This window comes from Somniosus microcephalus, chromosome 4, assembly GCF_052327205.1.
Source record: "Somniosus microcephalus isolate GS21.2 chromosome 4, FLI_Smic_1.0, whole genome shotgun sequence".
NCBI classification, from domain to species: Eukaryota; Metazoa; Chordata; class Chondrichthyes; order Squaliformes; family Somniosidae; genus Somniosus; species Somniosus microcephalus.
The window spans coordinates 6,105,532-6,127,649 of NC_140990.1; positions in this window are offsets into that span (position 1 = coordinate 6,105,532).

The following is a 22,118-nucleotide window of genomic DNA, read 5'->3' on the forward strand; positions in this document are numbered from 1 at the left end:
AATCTTCGCTGCACTCTTTCCATGGCAAGAACATCCTTCCTCAGATAAGGTGACCAAAACTGCACACAATACTCAAGATGTGGTCTCACCAAGGCCCTGTACAACTGCAGCAAGACATCCTTGTTCCTGTACTCAAACCCTCTTGCTACGAAGGCCATCATACCATTTGCCTTCTTACATCTAGTTCCCTTGTCCAGATCATTTATATATATTGTGAATAGCTGGGGTCCAAGGACCGATCCTTGCGGTACCCCACTAGTCATTGCCTGCCACTCGGAAAAAGACCCATTTATTCCAACTCTTTGCTTCCTGTCTGCTAACCAGTTCTCTATCCAAGTCAATACCTTGCCCCCAATCCCATGTGCCTTAACTTTACACGCTAATCTCTTATGCGGGACCTTATCGAAAGCCTTCTGAAAGTCCAAATACACCACATCCACTGGTTCTCCCTTATTTATTTTACCAGTTACATCCTCAAAAAATTCCAGTAGATTAGTGAAGCGTGGTTTACCTTTTGTAAATCCATGTTGACTTTGTCCGATCCGGTCACTGTTTTCCAAGTACTCTGCTATTACATCTTTTATAATGGACTCTAGCATTTTCCCCACTACCGATGTCAGGCTTACCGGTCTGTAATTCCCCGTTTTCTCTCTACCACCTTTTTTGAACAGTGGGGTAACATTAGCTACCCTCCAATCCATGGTACTGTTCCAGAGTCTATTGAATTTTGGAAGATGACCAGCAATGCATCCACTATTTCTGGGTCCACTTCCTTAAGTACCCTAGGATGTAGATTATCAGGCCCTGGGGATTTATCGGCCTTCAATCCCGTCAATTTCTCTAACACCATTTCCCTAAAAATACTGATTTCTATCAGGGTTTAATGAAAGGGAGGAACTATGTTTCCTGACATCTCTGGGAGGTTATTTGTGTCCTCCTTTGTGAAGACAGAACCAAAGTATGTATTTAATTGGTCTGCCATTTCTTTGTTCCCCATTATAAATTCCCCTGATTCTGACTGCAAGGAACCTATGCTTGACTTCACCAATCTTTTTCTCTTCACATATCTATAAAAGCTTTTACAGTCAGTTTTTATGTTCCCTGCAAGCTTACTCTCATACTCTCTTTTCCCCCTCTTAATTAATCCCTTTGTCCTCCTTTGTTGAATCCTGAACTGCTCCCAATCCTCAGGTTTACTGCATTTTCTGGCCAATTTATATGTCCGCTCCTTGGATCATATGCTATCTCTAATTTCCCTTGTTAGCCATGGTTGAGTCACCTTTTTTGTTTTAATTTTATGCCAAACTGGGATGAACAAATTCTGTAGTTCATCCATGCGATCTTTGAATGTTTCCCATTGCCTATCCACCGTCAACCCTTTGAGTGACATTCCCCAATCAATCCTACCCAACTCGTGAAGAAGGATCAAGAAGGAGTTAAATATATTTCTTAAGGCTAACGGGATCAAGGAATATGTGGAGAAGGCAGGGACAGGGTACTGAGTTTGGATGATCAGCCATGATCTCATTGAATGGTGAAGCAGGCTCGAGGGGCCGAATGGCCTACTGCGGCTCCTATCTTCTCTGTTTCTATGCTTCTAAAATTGTGCTAGTTGCCCATGCGCTGAGTGTATCCGAGCATTGCTCCAATGGGCGCCGCGCGGCTCAATCCGGTGTCTGAAATCACAGGAATCAACTTTCATTGATTTTCTCATCCTCCTCCTATTGCTTGCTCTAAATATATCTCTGTGCTCCTCAGCCGACCGAGACAATGGCGGTGGCTGTTACCCAGAACGCTCCGCGGGGTAGAATAGGCCCTATCAATGCTGCAGGGGCCTTGTGTGCAGGCGCGGCGTGGGGGCAGGGCGGGTCCCGCGCGTGCGCAGTCAGTGCCACCAGTCGGGTGATGGCGGAAGGTGGAGAGAAGATTCTGGAGCGGGGAGGGGCGCAGGGGAGCAATGGAACCGGCAGGGAGGCTTTATAAACACCCGGTGTAGGCCTCAAGCCCCCGAATAAGAACTTATGGGCCCCGCGTTTGCCCTGAGTGGGGCGGCGGCTGCGGGACTTTCTCCCGGTGACAGGCCCGGCTCAGCGGCCGCCATCTTGAGAGGCCGAGTGTACAGCGGGGCGCATGCGCGGCCCCCTTGGGCCAGGGAGCAGGAGGAGAGAATGTTGTCAATTTCTGTCCTGGACTCTCAGTGATGGCTTTTGTAAACTCCTTTCACAGGCTGTGAGAAGGGCAGGATTGACAGACGGGGAAACTCAAACCAAACTTCACATCAAGAGCTCAGAGAGTCACTCCATTCATCAGGACCTGAAATTCATCGGCCTTTTGAGTGCGGAAGGAGAAATGTTTGGGAGGTAAGTAGCACGGAGTCCAGTTCTACGGAGTACGGCTTCTACAGAGTACTTAACTCGGGAATTGGGTGAGTGAGCGAATTCGATGAGGTGGGGGTAAGAGGTGCTGCTTGATACATTAAATAAATATATAAACAACTAGAGTTCAATTAGGACTGTGGGCTAAGTTACAGTAAAGATCTAAAGCGTATAACTAAATGTAATAAATTAAACAAGGTTATTACCTAGATTAAAACTATTAATAGACAATTGGTTATTTCAAAACTTGAAAACCTAATTAGTTAAATAAAATACAATAGAGATGGCAGGTCAGGTGATGTGTTGCAGCTGTAGCATGTGGGAGCTGGTGGACCCCAGTGTGATCCACAGCAACCACATAGAGTCATAGAGGCACAGAAGGAGGCCATTCGGCCCATCGAGTCCGTGCCGGCTCTCTGTAGAGCAATCCAGTCAGTCCCATTCCCCCGCTCTATCCCCGTAGCCCTGCAAGTTTATTTCCCTCAAGTGTCTCCGCTTCCACCACTTCTGTCGGCAGTGAGTTCCAGGCCCTCACCAGTGGCTGTGTAAAAAAGTTTTCCCTCTGTATCTGTTGCCCAAAACCTTAAATCTGTGTCCCCTAGTCCTTGTACCATCAACTAGTGGGAACAGCCTTTCCCCGCCTAGCCTATCCAAACCCGTCATAATCTTGTACACCTCTGTCAAATCACACCTCAACCTCCTTTGCCCTAATGAAAACAAATCCAGCTTCTCCAACCTGTCCTTGTAGCTAAGATCCCCCGTCCCCGGAACCATTCTGGTAAAACTCCTCTGCACCCTCTCAAGGGCCTTCGCATCCTTCCTAAAGTGTGGTGAGCAGAAGTGTCTGCAACTCAAGGAACTTCGGCTCAGAGTTAGAGTCATAGAGTTATACAGCACAGAAAGAGGCCCTTCGGCCCATCGTGTCCGCGCCGGCCATCAAGCCCTGTCTAATTGATACGCTTATCAATTACTCCATAAAAGGCGATGAATTAGGAAAGTAATGAAAAGGCTTTTATTAACTAAAGAACAGAGCATGCCTCTCGTGGCCAACTGGTTCCAAGAAGGAAGTGGGTTGCCGAAACACCCACCTTTATACCTGGTCATGTGGGCGGAGCCAGCTGAGGCATGCATTGGTACACAGCGCCAACCAGAGGTAACAATATGCAATAACGATAACAGTAGGATACAATAACAGTGGTTTACCACATTCACCCCTTGTTTAAAATTTTGTCCGGCGGGGTGAAGTGTACTACAAGTTCGTGTAGGTAAGTCTATCAGGAGGCCTTGTATGACGTCCTGATCGTCGTGGTGGCGACGGCGGTGGTGCAATATCCAACGTCGAATCTGGTGTCTGGGTGGTCAACGAAGGATCCTGGGGCTCCGGCATGCCGTCTACAGGGGTTGGGTTGGGAGAAGTGGTGGGGGATAACGGTGGTAATTCAGGGGCACCCGAGGGTGCGAGGTCTCGTATGGAGACCGTGTCCTCCCGCCCGTCTGGGTATGCCACGTAGGCATACTGGGGGTTGGCGTGTAGGAGGTTCACCCTCTCGACCAGGGGGTCCATTTTATGGGTCCTCACGTGCCTCCGCAGTAGGACGGGCCCAGGAGAAGTCAGCCATGTCGGTAGCGAGGTTCCCGATGTGGACTTCCTGGGGAAAACGAACATTTGCTCATGAGGGGTGGCATTAGTGGCAGTACAAAGCAGTGACCGGATGGAGTGGAGCGCCGCAGGGAGGACCTCCTGCCAGCGAGAGGTCGGAAGGCCCTTAGATTTTAAGGCTAAGAGGACGGCCTTCCAAACCGTCGCGTTCTCTCTTTCCACCTGGCCATTCCCCCGGGGGTTGTAGCTGGTGGTCCTGCTCGTAGCAATACTTCTCGCGAGCAGGTACTGACGAAGTTCGTCGCTCATGAAAGATGAGCCCCTGTCGCTATGTATATAGCTAGGGAACCCGAACAGGGCGAAGAGGTCATTCAGACATTTGATGACCGTGGTACTGGTCATGTCTGGGCAAGGGATGGCGAACGGGAAACGGGAGTACTCATCAATTATGTTGAGGAAGTACACGTTGCGGTCAGAGGAGGGGAGGGGCCCTTTAAAATCGACGCTCAGTCGCTCAAAGGGGTGAGTGACCTTGATCAGGCTTGCTCTGTCTGGCCTATAAAAATGCGGTTTGCACTCAGCACAGATTTGGCAGTTCCTGGTCATGGTCCTGACCTCCTCGATGGAGTAGGGCAGGTTACGGGATTTGATGAAGTGGAAGAACCTGGTGACCCCCGGGTGGCAGAGGTCATTGTGGAGGGACTGCAGTCTATCAACCTGCGCGTTGGCGCATGTACCACGTGATAGGGCATCTGGGGGCTCATTGAGTTTCCCGGGCCGGTACAAGATATCGTAATTGTAGGTGGAGAGTTCAATTCTCCACCTCAAGATCTTGTCATTCTTGATTTTGCCCCTCTGCTTATTATTGAACATAAAAGCAACTGAACGCTGGTCAGTGAGAAGGGTAAACCGTTTTCCGGCCAGGTAATGCCTCCAGTGACGCACCGCTTCCACAATAGCCTGGGCCTCCTTTTCGACAGAGGAGTGTCGAATCTCGGGGCCCTGGAGGGTCCTTGAGAAAAAGGCCACGGGTCTCCCCGCCTGGTTAAGGGTCGCAGCTAGGGCGAAGTCGGATGCATCACTCTCCACTTGGAAGGGGATGGACTCATCCACTGCGTGCATTGTGGCCTTCGCAATATCGCTCTTGATAAGAGTGAAGGCTGCACACGCCTCTGGTGTCAGGGGGAAGGAGGTGGATTTGATGAGGGGTCTGGCTTTGTCCGCATAGTGGGGCACCCACTGAGCATAGTAAGAGAAAAACCCCAGGCATCTCTTCAGTGCTTTTTGGCAGTGGGGGAGGGGGAGCTCCATAAGGGGGCGCATTCTGTCGGGGTCGGGCCCGATGACTCCGTTCTCCACTACACAGCCGAGAATGGCAAGGCGTTTGGTGCGAAACATACATTTCTCCTTATTGTACGTTAGGTTCAGCCGCTGGGCCGTACGGAGGAATTTTTCTAGATTAACGTCATGGTCCTGCTGGTCGTGGCCGCAGATGGTGACGTTATCCAGGTAGGGAAAGGTGGCCTGCAGCGCGTTCTGGTCAACCATCCGGTCCATCTCCCTTTGGAAGACCGAAACCCCGTTGGTGACGCCGAAGGGAACCCTAAGGAAGTGGTAGAGGCGGCCGTTCGCCTCGAAGGCAGTATACTGGCGGTCCTCATGGCGGATGGGGAGTTGGTGGTATGCTGACTTAAGGTCAATGGTGGAGAATACTCTGTATTGCGCAATCTGATTGACCATATCAGATATGCGAGGAAGGGGGTATGCGTCCAGCTGAGTGTACCGGTTTATGGTTTGGCTGTAGTCAATGACCAGGCGGCGTTTATCGGTGGTTTTAACGACTACAACCTGGGCTCGCCAGGGGCTGGTGCTCCCTTCGATAATGCCCTCCTTCAGGAGCCGCTCCACCTCAGAGCTAATAAAAGCTCTGTCCCCGGCGCTGTACCGCCTGCTCTTGGTAGCGATGGGTTTACAGTCGCGGGTGAGGTTAGCGAACAAGGGAGGGGGGGGGGACTTTGAGTGTGGAAAGGCTGCAAGTGGTGCACGGCGGGTGATTTAAAAGGTGTTGGTTGCAGACTGTGAGTGGGGGGAGGGGTCCACCGTATGCTAATGTGACACTTTTAAGGTGGCACTGAAAATCCAACCCTAGCAGCACAGCAGCGCAAAGACGGGGCAGGACAAGAAGTTTAAAATTTTTATATTCTGTGCCCCCAACCGAAAGGGTCACCACACAGTAGCCGCCGACGTCCATTGAATGGGACTTAGATGCCATAGAAATCCGATGGTGCGTTGGCAGGACCGTGAGGGAGTGGCTACGTACCGTGTCGGGGTGAATAAAACTCTCTGTGCTCCCGCTGTCAAATAGGCAAGTGGTGGCGCGGCCGTTTACCGTGATGTCCATCATGGACCTGGACAGATGATGAGGCAGGGCTTGATCCAGCGTAACGGAGGCCAGTGTATGGCTTAGTGAGTCGATATGGTCGTCCGACGAGATGGTGGTCGAGTCCGGAGACAAGATGGCGGTTGAGTGCGGCGGACAAAATGGCGGCGGCCATGATTCAGGTCCCCACGCGGCCGGAGGTGCACAAAATGGCGGATAAGATGGCTGCCCCCACGGTTCACACGCGGCGCTGCTGGCGTTCGCGGGTTTCCCCCTGCAGGCATTGGCGTAATGGCCTTTCTTCCCGCAGCCCGAGCAGGTAGCGTTCTTAGCCGGGCAGCGCGCTCTAGGGTGTTTTAACTGGCCACAGAAATAGCATTTTTGGGCCTGGTTATGGGGCATCGCTGCAGTTGGTACCGGGGGCGGCGGTCCCGATTGATTTCGGGACATCGCTGCAGCAGTTGGTACCGGGGGCGGCGGTCCCATGTCCCAAGGTCGCGATGGCGATGGCCATGGCGCGGCGCCGTTACGTGAGTATGCTTCAAGGTTTCGGTGGGCCACATCTAACGAGAGCGCAAGGGCTACGGCCGTCTTCAGGTCGAGCTCCTTGCTTTCGAGCAGTCTCTGCCGGGAGTAGTCGGACTGGAGGCCCCTAACAAAGGCATCACAGGTAAGTCCCTCCGCGTGCCCCGCAGCCGTTACCTCCTTACAGTCGCAGTCCCTGCAGAGTGTCTGTAACGCCCGTAAAAATGCCTCTACCGATTCCCCCGGTTGCTGCCTGCGGGATCCCAAGAGGTGTCTGGCGTAAATCGTGTTCACTGGGCGCGTGTATTGCCCTTTTAGTAGTTCGAGGGCCGCCGTGTACGTAGTAGCGTCCCGGATGAGTGTATATACTTGAGGGCTCACCTGGGCGGTCAAAACTTTTAGTTTGTTCTCCTCCAATGTCACGGCGGAGGCTTCTAGGAAGGATTCAAAACAGCTCAGCCAGTGTTCGAAATTGGTCGATGAACCCGCTGCTTGAGGGTCGAGGTCCAGGCATGCTGGTCTGAGGGCTCGCAGCAACGCCTGCTGTTGTTGCTGTTCAGGTGTCGACATTTTACTTTTAGTTAATAAAATTGATACGCTTATCAATTACTCCATAAAAGGCGATGAATTAGGAAAGTAATGAAAAGGCTTTTATTAACTAAAGAACAGAGCATGCCTCTCGTGGCCAACTGGTTCCAAGAAGGAAGTGGGTAGCCGAAACACCCACCTTTATACCTGGTCATGTGGGCGGAGCCAGCTGAGGCATGCATTGGTACACAGCGCCAACCAGAGGTAACAATATGCAATAACGATAACAGTAGGATACAATAACAGTGGTTTACCACACTATTCTAATCCTATTTTCCAGCAATTGGTCCATAGCCTTGTATGCTATGGCGTTTTAAATGCTTCTTGAATGTTGTGAGGGTTCCTGCCTCTACCACCCTTTCAGGCAGTGAGTTCCAGATTCCAACCACCCTCTGGGTGAAAAAGTTTTTCCTCAAATCCCCTCTAAACCTCCTGCCCCTTACCTTGAATCTATGCCCCCTGGTTATTGACCCCTCTACTAAGGGGAAAAGTTCCTTTCTATCTACACTATCTATGCCCCTCATAATTTTGTACACCTCAATCAGATCCCCCCTCAGCCTTCTCTGCTCTAAGGAAAACAACCCCAGCCTGTCCAGTCTCTCCTCATAGCTGAAGCGCTCCAGCCCAGGTAACATCCTGGTGAATCTCCTCTGCACCCTCTCCAATGCAATCATATCCTTCCTATAGTGTGGCGACCAGAACTGCACACAGTATTCCAGCTGTGGCCTAACTAGTGTTTTGTACAGCTCCATCATAACCTCCCTGCCCTTATATTCTATGCCTTGGCTAATGAAACCAAGTATCCCATATGCCTTTTTAACCACCTTATCTACCTGTCCTGCTGCCTTCAGGGACCTATGTACATGCACACCAAGGTCCCTCTGATCCTCTGTCCTTCCTGGGGTCCTACCATTCATTGTGTATTCCCTTCCCTTGTTAGTCCTCCCAAAATGCATCACCTCACACTTTTCAGGGTTAAATTCCATTTGCCACTGTTCTGCCCATCTGACCAATCCGTCTATATCGTCCTGTAGCCTGAGGCTTCACTCCACCAGTTTTCGTGTCATCTGCGAACTTACTGATTGTTGTGTCTGTGTATAATAAGACACAGACTGCAGGAGAACGGTACAACAGGTGGCTCACACGGGAACTGATTTGTACAGATTACTACTCAGTGCTATATACAGGTGTGGTCACTGCCGGTACTGCAGTATACATGAGCTGTAAAAGATAGTTCCCCCCTTAAAGGTATATACAGTACAATTCCTCCCCTTTTAGATTAACAGTACCATAACACTCATTTAACAATTAAATATCAAACGAATTACAATTAACACTTTTAACATGCAACTTTAGCTGAAAATAGTCTATTTATATATTCAGTCTTTGGGGAGGCTTCCTGATCCTTTCTGGATAGCGCCTTTCCCGAGTGTCTTGCTCTTGGTGCGGAGGCGATTCTGGCCCCCTGTCGTCGGTTGGTTCATCAGCTTCCGATGCTACTGTTTCTGGGGTAGATGCGACCTGTACGTCGGGTTCATCACCAGGTACGTATGGGCGAGGCATGGGGTTGACTTGTTCCTGTGACTCTAGGATCTGGTCAGCATGGCGTCTCACGATGTTCTCCCCAACGTCCACTGTGTACATTAATGGGCCCTGCCGTGTGCATATCGTTCCTGGCTGCCATTTTTCTGTTCGCTAGTCGCGGGCCAAGACTGGTTGCCCTACATTGAAGCTCCTTGTTGGCTTCTCATGGATGTGCTGGAATTGCTTACTCTCAACATCTCTTCGTACGTTTGGTCTGAGCAAATCCAGGCGAGATCTTAACCTTCGGTTAAAGCACATCATGGCTGGGGCCTGGTTGGTGACTGCATGTGTCGCATTCCGGTAGGCGAACAGGAAATTGTCCACCTTGTGCTCCAGCGGAATGTTGTCATTGTACATAGCCTTTATTGCCTTCTTAAAGGTTTGTACGAACCTGTCAGCCAATCCATTTGTGGCTGGATGATACGGGGCAGATGTGTAATGCCTTACCCCATTCTTTTTCAAGAACCTCCGGAACTCTTCGGACACAAACTGTGGTCCGTTGTCGGAGCAAATCTGTTCTGGCAAGCCATTCCTGGCAAAAATGGTCCGTAGGACTGCAATAGTTTTCTCCGTGGTGGTGGAGGACATTTTGATGATCTCAGGCCATTTTGAGTGCGCATCCACGGCTATTAAAAACATTGAGTCCATGAATGGACCAGCAAAATCAATATGCACCCGTTGCCATGGAGATGAGGGCCACTCCCATGGGTGTAGAGGGGCCTGTGGCGCTGCATTTTGGACTTTCTGGCATCCTGAGCAGCTCTTGGTCAGGTCCTCGATTCGTTTATCGATTCCCGGCCACCACACATAAGCCCTGGCTAGGCTTTTCATTTTTACCCCTCCCAGATGACCCTCATGAAGCTCATTGAGCACTCTATCCCTTAACTTGGGTGGAATTACCACTCGGGATCCACACATCAAGGTCCCCCGGCACACTGACAGCTGTTCTCTCCTTGTCGAGAATGCTGGCAACAGTGAGTCGCCATGTGCTGGCCATCCCTTCACCTTCAAATCATATACCCGAGACAGTGTCGGGTCATTTCGGGTTTCCTTTTCGATACAAGCGTTAGTTACCGGTAGGTATTCAACTATAGTCGAATGGAATATTTCGACAGGCTCCACTGCTGGTGCTTCCTCCGCAGTAGGCAGTGGCAGGCGTGATAGCCCATCAGCATTTCCATGCTGTTTCGTGCCCTTATATTCAATCTCACAGTGGAGCGCCCCTAGAAAAAGTGACCATCTTTGTAGTCGTTGCGCAGTCATCACCAGAACGCCCTTCTTCGGATTAAAAATGGAGACAAGAGGCTGGTGATCAGTCAGCAAGGTGAATTTCTGCCCGTGCAGATAGTGATTGAACTTTTTCACTCCCCATACTAGGCTGAGGGCCTCCCTGTCAATCTGGGCGTAGTTACGCTCGGCTGAGGTTAGCGATCATGACGCAAAGGCTACTGGCCTCTCCGAGCCGTCTGAGAATTTGTGCGACAGCACCGCTCCAATGCCGTAGGGTGACGCATCACATGCCAACCGAATTGGTAATGCTGGGTTGTAATGGGCCAATACCTCTTTCGTTGTGATTATTGTCTTGCTCTTCTGGAAAGCTCATCTACATTCGTCACTCCACTTCCATGGCACCCCAGTTTGCAGTAGGGTATTCAGTGGGTGTAGTATTGTAGACAAATTTGGCAAGAACTTATGGTAGTAGTTTACCAGCCCGAGGAATGACCTCAGTTGTGACACATTTTCCGGTGCTGGAGCCTTGACTACTGCCTCAACCCCTCTTTATCGATAATGTGGCCACAATACGAGATCTGTTTTCTAAAAAACTCGCATTTGGGGTGGTTAGCTCGGAGCCCATATTCCTGCAATCTAGTGAGCACCTGCTCCAGGTTGGCAAGGTGATCACTGTCATTTTCGCCCATGACCAGGATGTCGTCCAAATAACACTGGATCCCTGGGATCCCTTGCAGGACTTGTTCCATTGCCCTCTGCCAAATAGCCGGAGCTGATGCTACCCCGAATACCAGCCGGTTGTATTGGTAGAGACCTTTATGGGTGTTGATTGTGACGTATTTTTTTGATGCATCTTCTACCTCCACTTGCAGATACGCCTGGGCCAGATCAATCTTAGTGAAGCGTTTCCCTCCAGATAGCGAGGCGAAAATATCTTCAATCCGCGGAAGTGGATATTGTACGGTGTGAAGGACCGGGTTCACTGTTACCTTGAAAGTCCCCACAGATGCGAACCTTCCTTGGTTCCCCAGGCATGCTGCTCAACGACTTTTTCATCACAGGGACGATGGGTGTAGCCCACTTGCTCCAGTCTACCTTGGACAGTACACCTGAACGTTCCAGACTCTCCAGCTCTGCTTCGACGGCTGGGCGGATCGCATAAGGCCTTAAAAAATTTTGGGCTTGCGTTTTCTTCAATTTTAATCGTCGCTGTTATGCCTTTGTGTTCCGAGTCCTTGCTGGAACACTTCTTTCGCGTCAGTTAGGATCTTTGACAGTCGCCCAGGTGTGACGTCATCATCCTTTTTGTCAGCCACAGTCAGTGCCTGTATGGAATGCCAATCCAGTTGTATTTTCCTGATCCATTCATGTCCCAGTAATGGTGGTCCTCCATCTTGCAATACATACAGGTCTAGTTTTGGTGTTTCCTTACCGTTATATATAACGGTTGTGATAAAAATGATAACTTCCGGGAAATTATGTCATCACTTCCTGTGAACTATGAACTATGAACTGTGTACATACCTCACTTCCTGTCATATGTCACTTCCTGTTGGACTGGTATAAATACTGGTCTGTTCAGTATTGTAAGAGGCTTCTACCAGAGGCATGGTAAAGACCTCTCTTGTGTATATAGTGTGTTTATAAGTTACTTAAAGCTTACTTTAAAGTTACTTGATGGTAAGTCTCCTTTTTCTTACATCAATTTAAGTAACTTAATATTTACACTGACAAATACTAGACCTTCAGACAAACTCGGAAGTTAAGGATCCAGGGAACCACCCATCATGGAGAAATTCCTTAGACCTATTCGTCTGGACTTGGACCCGAATACACCAGCAGCTGGCAGGGTATGGAAGCATTGGTATCGTACTTTTGAGAATTTTCTGGATGAATGTAAAGCGGATGCTCCTGCTAAATTGAAGATACTTGTCAATTATGTGACCCCAAAAGTGTTCGAATATGTTGATGACTGGGATAATTACGAAGAGGTGATTCGGGCACTTAAGAAGCTGTATGCGAAGACCCCAAATGAGGTCTATGCTAGACATCTACTGGCCACAGCCCGACAAGGGCCAGGGGAATCAATTGACGAATTCCTGCAAGAACTTCGCAGGCTCAGCGTAGATTGTAACTTTCAGGCAGCCTCAGCTGAGCTGTACCGCCAAGAAATGATTTGTGATGCTTTCATCTGCGGGATTGCCTCTCCATTTATACGCCAGCGTCTACTAGAAAGTAAAACACTTGAGCTACAAAAAGCTTTTGACCTAGCTTGTTCACTGGATTTGGCAAAGAGAAATGCAGACCTCTATCAGCTGCCCAGATCTCGATCTGCTGCTGTAGCTGCAACCAGACAATTCAAGCGGTCTCAGGTGAACCCTATCATGGGGGAATCTAATTCTGATAATTCTGATGAAGAGGAGGAGGACGACCCCACTTTAGCAGCCTCTTGGCAATCTAGGAAGGAATGCTTCTTTTGTGGAGATGCTTTTCACCCTAGGAAAACCTGCCCTGCTCGCAATGCAATCTGCAGTTATTGCGGGAAAAAAGGACACTTTGCTAAAGTTTGCCTATCAAGGGCCTCTACGAGGGCCAATCCAGCTAAGGCCTACCGAACTGCCCCAATTAGGGCCTATCAAGATGCTCCAGCTAGGACCTATCAAGCTTCCTCTCGAGCTCTCTCCCGAAGAAGCACACCAAGAGTTTTAGCCACTCTCTGTGCAACGACACCAATTACAGCTGCTTGCCCACAGAACCTGTCTCATGCAGCCACAAAAATTTCAATTAAAGGGCATACCTTAGATGCCTTAATTGACTCAGGAAGTACTGATAGTTTCATTAAGGAACAGATTGTTGCGAAATTGAAACTACATGTCTTCCCATCGGACCAGGCAATTGCGATGGCCCAGTCATCACTTAATACCAGAATCTCCGGCTTTTGTGTTGTTGATATGACACTTCATGGTCGTATGTATCCCTCCACCCGACTTTCGGTGCTCAAGGACTTATGTAGTGATCTCCTCTTAGGGCTGGACTTCCAAAAACAGCATAAGAAACTCACCATTGAGTTTGGTGGATCCAAACCCGGACTTACTATTTCTAATATACCGTCTAAATTACCATTTTGTGCATTATCAGCAGCTTCACTTGATGAACCCTCATTATTTGCCAGTATTCCGCCTCAATGCCAACCGATAATAACGAAATCGCGGCGCTTTAATCAGGAAGACCAATCTTTTATTGCGGCTGAAATCTCTCGACTTCTAGCAGAGGATATCATTGAACCATGTTCGTCGCCCTGGCGGGCTCAAGTCGTCATTGTCAAGAACCCTCTAAAACCTCACAAACAGCGACTATGCATCGATTATTCGCAAACCATCAATCAATATACCGACTTGGACGCCTACCCATTGCCACGCATTGATGATATGGTTAATAAACTGGCCGAATACAAAGTGTTCTCAACTTACGATTTAAAAAGTGCCTATCATCAGTTACCCTTGAAGGTCTCAGATAAGCAGTACACAGCCTTTGAGGCTAATGGACGGCTGTACCAATTTCGTCGCCTCCCATTCGGGGTTACTAATGGAGTGGCTGTCTTTCAACGGGCAATGGATGGCCTGGTTAAGCAGGAAAACCTAAGGGACACTTTTCCCTATCTTGATAACATTACCATTGCAGGTCACGATCAACAGGAACACGACTCCAACCTCCAAAAATTTCGGGATGCCCTCCATCGCCGTAATTTGACCCTGAATGAATCCAAATCTGTTGAGTCACAACCGACCATCAACATCCTTGGCTACTGCGTAGGCAATGGTATCATTAAGCCAGACCCAGAAAGACTTTGCCCGCTCCAAGAGCTCCCGTCACCTAAGAATCCGGCTTCTTTACGTCGGGCTCTCGGTCTGTTTGCATACTACGCTAAATGGATTCCTCATTTTTCGGACAAAATCCAACCCTTGCTGCATGCTAGATCATTTCCACTGGGAACAGCGGCTGTTGCAGCCTTTAACCTTCTCAAAAAACAGTTGGAGAAAGCGGCTCTTCACTCCATTGATGAGAATCTCCCTTTCGTGGTTGAATGTGATGCCTCGGAGGTGGCGATCTCGGCTACTCTGAATCAGGCAGGTCGTCCTGTAGCATTTATGTCCAGGACCTTACAAGGTGCCGAGCTACATTATCCTCCGGTTGAGAAAGAAGCCACAGCCATCATAGAGGCAGTACGGAAGTGGAACCATTTTCTAGCTCGCCAGCACTTTACATTGATCACGGACCAACGATCAGTCGCCTTCATGCTCGATAATCGAAAACGAACCAAAATTAAGAATAATAAAATACAACTTTGGAGGATGGAACTGGCCTCTTTTGGTTATACCATTCTCTATCGGCCTGGCAAGGAGAATGTGGCCCCGGACACCCTCACACGGGCATTCTGCTCCACTATGTCATTCTCCACTCTCATGGATGTCCACAATGGTTTGTGTCATCCTGGCGTTACGCGCATGCTACATTTCGTACGATCACGGAATCTCCCTTTTTCCACTGGAGATGTAAAGAAAATATGCTCAGAATGCCGGCTTTGTGCGGAATTAAAACCTCAGTTCTTCCGCCCCTCAGATGGTATACTCATACATGCAACCCAACCGATGCAACGACTTAGCATCGATTTTAAGGGCCCAGTGCCCCTCTTCAACTCGGAACACATATTTGCTCACCATGATCGACGAATATTCACGTTTTCCGTTTGCCTTCCCCTGCTCCAATATGCTGGCGTCCACAGTAATCTGCTGCCTTGAGCAGGTATTTTCTCTCTGTGGCATGCCGGCTTATATTCACTCAGATCGGGGTCCATCCTTTATGTCAAGGGAACTCAAGGACTACCTCTCAGAACGGGGAATTGCTACAAGCAAAACAACACCATACCATCCCATCGGAAATGGGCAGGTAGAGAGGTATAACGGTATCATCTGGAATTCCGTACGTCTCGCTTTAAGATCTCGGGGCCTACCAGACCAGCAATGGGAAACAGTGCTTCCGGATGCATTGCACTCTATACGGTCCCTGCTTTCTACAGCCACAAATACTACACCTCATGAGCGGTTCTTTGGATTCCAGCGTCGCTCATCTCATGGGACATCACTCCCGTCATGGCTAACTACTCCTGGACCTGTATTACTCCGAAGATACGTTCGGACGTCTAAAAATGACCCTCTTGTAGACGAGGTCGAACTAACCGATGCCAACCCCACCTATGCAAACATACGATATTCTGACGGCCGAGAATCTACCGTATCATTACGGGATCTGGCTCCCTGCCCACCAGGACCTAGTGGGACATCGGGTGATGGCATTTCACCAGGAAACTCTTGGGACCTATCGGGTACCCCTCTCCAGGATCCTGATTGGACACCAACTAGCTTGGTGCCGGTAGAACCCCGTGCTCAAGGTTGCGACCCTCCCAGTACCGCGCATGAAAGTACTGATCCACCACAGACCAGCTCTGCACCTCCCTCTGAACAGAGGCAGTCCGACTTTGAACCTATTGGGGCTCGTACTCGAAGCCATGATCTCCCCGACCCTTCACAGGGCAATCCAGGCCACACAGTCTCTGACCAATGGCCAACCGCATGTAAGCGGACCAGCGACCCTCTACGACGGGAATCCAAACGGGTGCGACTCTTCCTTGTTCGGCGGCTGCGGACCAAAAGGTAGACCACAGCCTCCTAATCCTGCAGGAGGGAAGAATGTGATAAAAATGATAACTTCCGGGAAGTTATGTCATCACTTCCTGTGAACTATGAACTATGAACTGTGTACATACCTCACTTCCTGTCATATGTCACTTCCTGTTGGACTGGTATAAATACTGGTCTGTTCAGTATTGTAAGAGGCTTCTACCAGAGGCATGGTAAAGACCTCTCTTGTGTATATAGTGTGTTTATAAGTTACTTAAAGCTTACTTTAAAGTTACTTGATGGTAAGTCTCCTTTTTCTTACATCAACGGTCACCCTTATTTTTCCTTTGGGGTAGCCTTTTTGCCCCGTGTACGTCTTCAAAATAATTTTTGTGTCTCTCAAGGGTATGTGTGAGAATAGCCGCTCGTAGTCCCGTTGGTTTATGACTGTTAGGGCTGATCCTGTGTCCAATTCCATCTTTACCTGGACTCCTGCTATCTTGAGAGTGACCCAAATGGTTCGGTGATCCTCCGTTGTGATCACATTATGTAGTTTCAGACAACTCAGTTCTCTGCTTTCGGAGTCGTTATCGCTCTTTTGTTCGTCTGAACTATTCTCCGTCATCTTATGTACCTTCTTGTACTTTTCTTTGGTAGGTTTCTTATTGCTGGTTTTCTTTCCCGACCTGCAGACTCGTGCTATGTGTCCTACTTTTCCACACTGTCTGCACACTTTGTCTTTGAACCAGCAATCATTCTGGTCGTGTGTTGTTCTGCCGCCGCGATAGCACTTCTCTGTTCCATATGACATTTCGTTTGTGCCATATTCTTGCGGTCTCTGTTGTATCTCTGCAGCGCCCCGTGCTGCTGCTTCATATGATACCGCAATGCTGAAAGCCTTTTCCAGCGTAAGGTCCTTTTCAGATAAAAGCCGTTTCTGTGTTCCTTCACTTTGAAGCCCACACATAAACTTGTCCCTTAAGGTATCTGCCAGTCCCGCTCCAAAGTGGCAGTGTTTCGATAGTTTGCGCAGTTCTGTTAAATAATCAGCATTGCTTTCATCCTTATGCTGGTTCCGTTTGTGAAACTTGAATCTTTCTGCTATCAGCAGCAGTGTGGGGTTTAAATGTTCCTGTAGTATCGTTACTATGTCTTCAAAACTCTTTTCCATTGGCTTCGTTGGGGTTACTAGATTTCGTAATAAACCATACGTCTTTGCACCCATTAAATTTAACAATACCGACGCTTTCTTGTCATCTGACACCTCATTTGCCTTGCAGTATACCTCTATTCATTCGACATATGTAGTCCAATCTTCGACTTCATTGTCAAACGCGGTGATACTGCCACTCTTTGGCATTTTGGGTGTGGTTTAAAATGGTGTCTCCCAATGGCTTAAAATGGCGTCTCCCGCGCTTTCCTTCCTCCCCCGCTGCTGCTAACGCCGCTCTCGGCGGTCCTCGTGGCAATGGCGGCGCCTCGTGGGTTTCTGTGCGTCTCTCCCTCTCTTCGACGCTGCTTGGCCCCTGAACACCGGCTGTGCCCTGTGCGCTCTGCCCTCTCTCTCTCTCCCCCGCCGACGCTGCTCGGCCCTTTGCTGTGCCGCTCGGTCGGGCTCTAGCCCGCCGCTGTCCAGGAAGGGTCTGCACACTACCTGTTGCCAGCCCGTTTCGCTGGACCACCTCGACTGGAAAGCCAAGCCTGGCTCTCAACAGCCTCCCCCGCAATTCTCGAGTCTCTACTGGATGACTGGGCGGTTGCCCGTGGTCGACGCCCGAGTCTCTGGCCTTGACCTCCAATCCACTGATCTCCAGGAACGAATCCCCAGGAGGTGATGCAGAGTTGCAGGTAGGTTCGAACTTGCCTTGTCGCCAATGTTGTGTCTGTGTATAATAAGACACAGACTGCAGGAGAACGGTACAACAGGTGTTTACTCAACGTGGCTCACACGGGAACTGATCTGTACAGATTACTACTCAGTGCTATATACAGGTGTGGTCACTGCCGGTACTGCAGTATACATGAGCTGTAAAAGATAGTTCCCCCCTTAAAGGTATATACATTACACTGATCATACCTCCTACATTCATATCTAATTAATTAATGTACACTACAAACAGCAAAGGACCCAGCACTGATCCCTGCAGTACATCACTGGACACAGGCTTCCAGTCACAAAAACAACCTTTGACCATCACCCTCTGCCTCCTGCCACTAAGCCAATTTTGGATCCGATGTGCCAAATTGCCCTGGATCCCATGGGTTCTTACCTTCTTGACCAATCTCCCATGTGGGACTTTGTCAAAAGCCTTACTGAAGTCCATGTAGACCACATCAACTGCACTACCCTCATCCACACACCTAGTCACCTCCTCGAAAAATTCAATCAAATTGGTTAGACATGATCTCTCCCTGACAAAGCCATGCTGACTATCCTTGATTAATCCTTGCCTCTCCAAGTGGAGACTAATTCTGTCCCTCAGAATTTTTTCCAATAATTTCCCTACCACTGATGTTAGGCTCACTGGCTTGTAATTTCCTGGTTTATCCCTACTACCCTTGTTGAATAATGGTACTACGTTAGCTGTCCTCCAGTCCACCGGCACCTCCCCTGTGGCCAGAGAGGTTCTGAAAATTTGTGTCAGAGCCCCTGCAATCTCCTCCCTTGCCTCACACAGCAGGCTGGGATACATCTTGTCTGGGCCTGGGGATTTATCCACTTTTAAGCCCACTAAAACCACTAGTACCTCCTCCCTCGCAATACTAATTTGTTTAAGTATATCACAATCCCCCTGCCTGATTTCTATGCCAACATCGTCCTTCTCCATAGTGAACACAGATGCAAAATATTCATTTAAAACCTCACCCACATCTTCTGGCTCTACACAGAGATTGCCACTTTGGTCCCTAATGGGCCCTACTCTTTCCCTGGTTATCCTCTTGCCCTTAATATACTTATACTTTATTTCGCCCTCCAATGATTTTTAATGCCCCCTCTTCGCTCTCCTAATTGCTTTTTTAAGTACCCCCCTGCACTTTCTATACTCCTCTAGGGCTTCCACTGTTTTTAGTCCTTTGTATCTGCCAAAAGCCTCCCTTTTTTTCCTAATCCATTCTTGTATGTCCCTTGACATCCAGGGTTCCCTGGGCTTGTTGGTCCCACCCTTGACCTTTACGGGAACATGTTGCCATTGTACTCTCTCTATTTTCTTTCTGAAAGATTCCCATTGCTCCGATGTGGATTTTCCTACAAGTACCTGATCCCAGTCCACTTTGGCCAGATCCTGCCTTATCATATAAAAATCGGCCTTCCCCCAATTTAGAACCTTTATTTCTGGTCTATCTTTGTCCTTTTCCATGACTACCTTAAATCTCACCGAATTATGGTCACTGTCACCAAAATGCTCTCCTACTGACACTTCTACCACTTGCCCGGCTACATTCCCTAGAATTAGGTCCAGTACCGCCCCCTCTCTTGTAGGACTTTCTACATGCTGGCTCAAAAAGCTCTCCTGGATGCACTTCAAGAATTCCGCACCCTCTGAGCCTTTCACACAGATGAATGCTGGAGGAGGGGTGTGTCTGAAGTAAAAAGGCGGAGGTTGTGAATATTTATTTTATATTTAATCATATTTTCTAAAGTATTGTCTTATTTTAAATTAAATTGAAAAGGGTTTATTTTTTGCTTTGTGGTGCCTGCTGTACATGGTCCATGTCTCTGAGGCATACAGGAGGGCGGGTATCACTACTGCCCTGTAGACCATGAGCTTGGTGCCAGGTTTGAGGTCCTGGTCTTCAAACACTCTCTTCCTCAGGCGACCGAAGGCTGCACTGGCACACTGAAGGCGGTGTTGGACGTTGTCGTCGACGTCTGCCCTTGTTGACAGTAGGCTCCCGAGGTATGGAAAGTGGTCCACGTTGTCCAAGGCCTTGTCGTGGATTTTCATAATCGGGGGGAAGCACTGCGTGGTGGGGGCAGGTTGGTAGAGGACCTTTGTCTTACGGGTGCGCTCCGCCAAATTGAAGAAGCTCCGCTCGGGGCCCGGATCCGCGGACTCTCAGGTTTGGATTCCCCTTTATTCTCTCCCCTTCTCTGATCTCAATCGGATCTGGGGGAAAACTCACTTTCCCTCACTGATTGCGGCTCTTCACCAACACCGACTTTACAAAGAAAGCCCCGAGCGGCAGCCTGGAGCTCAGGCCCAGCGCGCAGGCGTGGGGGAGGATGATTGACAGGGGCCCAGGGTGTGTGCTGAGCATGCGCGGTGCGGGCCGGGCACCTGTGGAGCAGGAGAGGGGGGGGCCATGGGGCGCATGTGTGGGGTCAGCCACAACTCAGCGCAGCGGCCGGAGCGCTTTCTGGAGCGCGGGGGCTTGTGGGGATTGCAGCTGCCATTACTGTTGATCCTTTCAACCAACCTGTGCAGCAGCTGGGGCCTGAAAATCAGCTTCACTGCCCCTGGGCTGGGAAAAGGGGGACATGAGTACAGGTACCGTACCATAGTGGTTATGTTACTGGACTAGTTATCCAGAGGCCTGGACTAGTGATCTGGAGAAGTGAGTTCAAGTGAAAACTATATCTAACTCCTTCTTGAATATATTTAACAATTCATTAAATATATTCAAGAAGGACTTAGATATATTTTTTAAGGCTAAAGGGATCAAGGGATATGGGGAGAAGGCAGGGACAGGGTACTGAATTTGGATGATCAGCCATGATCTCATTGAATGGCGGAGCAGGCTCGAGGGGCCGAATGGCCTACTCCAGCTCCTATATTCTAAGTTTCCATGTAATCCCAGCACGGCAGTTGCAGAACTTAAATTCAGTTAATTAAATAAATCTGGAATTAAAAGGCTAGTAATGGTGACCATGAAACCGTCGTTAAAAACCCATCTGGTTCACTAATCTGACTGGCTTAGATGTGACTTCAGACTCACAGCAATGTGGTTGTCTCTTCACTGCCTTCTGAAGTGGCCTAGCAAGCCCCTCAGTTGTACCAAACCACTGTAAAGAAGTGTAACCGCACTGTGGGAGCACCTTCACCACACGGACTGCAGCGGTTCAAGGCGGCGGCTCGCCACACCTTCTCAAGGGCAACTAGAGATGGGCAATAAATGCTGGTGTTGCCAGCGATGCTCACATCCCGTGAAGGCTGAAGGGATCAATTGAATGGCGGAGCAGGCTCGAAGGGCAGAATGGCCTACTCCTGCTCCTATCTTCTATGTTTCTATGAATGATTATATAAAAAAAATTGAGACCACGTTCTCCCTCTTACCCCTTTCTACACTCCTTTCACAGGGTTTTAGAAGTGGAGCCTTTACAGACAGGAGGCTGAGACCTAACATCACGTCAAGATCTGACGGAGTTACAGGATTCTTCAGGACCTGATGCAATCGGTCCTCCAATCTGCTGGCGCACCAGTGAACCAGCGAGTTCACACTGATGAGAGACCTTTTAAATGTTCTGAGTGTGGGAAGAGCTTCAAGATCTACAAGCACCTGAAGCGACACCAGTGGTTACACATTGGGGAGAGCCCGTTCACCGGCCCCGTGTTCCAGAAGGGATTCACTCAGTCATCCGCTCTGATGATACACCAGCGAGTTCACACTAGGGAGAGACCTTTAACCCGCTCCGTGTGTGGGATGGGATTAATTGCACCCTCCGTGCTGCTGAGACACCAGCTTGTCCACACTGATGTGAGACCGTTGACCTGCTCCGTGTTTTTGAATCGATTCTCTCATTCTGCCACCCTCCTGAGACACCAACTTGTTCACAGTGATGAGAGACCGATTAAATGTTCTGACTGTGGGAAGAGATTTAAAAGGTCCCAGGATCTGAAGAGACACCAGCTGGAGAGAGCAGGAGAGATTCTGTTCACCTGCTCCGTGTGTGGGAAGAGATTCATTCGGTCCTCGAATCTGCTGGCACACCAGCGAGTTCACACTGGGGAGAGGCCGGTGAAACAGTCCGACTGTGGGAAAAGCTTTAAAAGGTCCCAGGAGCTGAAGGGACACCAGCTGGAGAGAGCAGGAAAGAGGCCGTTCACCTGCTCCGTGTGTGGGAAGGGATTCACTCAGTCATCCCACCTACTGATACACCAGCGAGTTCACACTGATGAGAGACCGTTTAAATGTTCTGTCTGTGGGAAGAGCTTTAA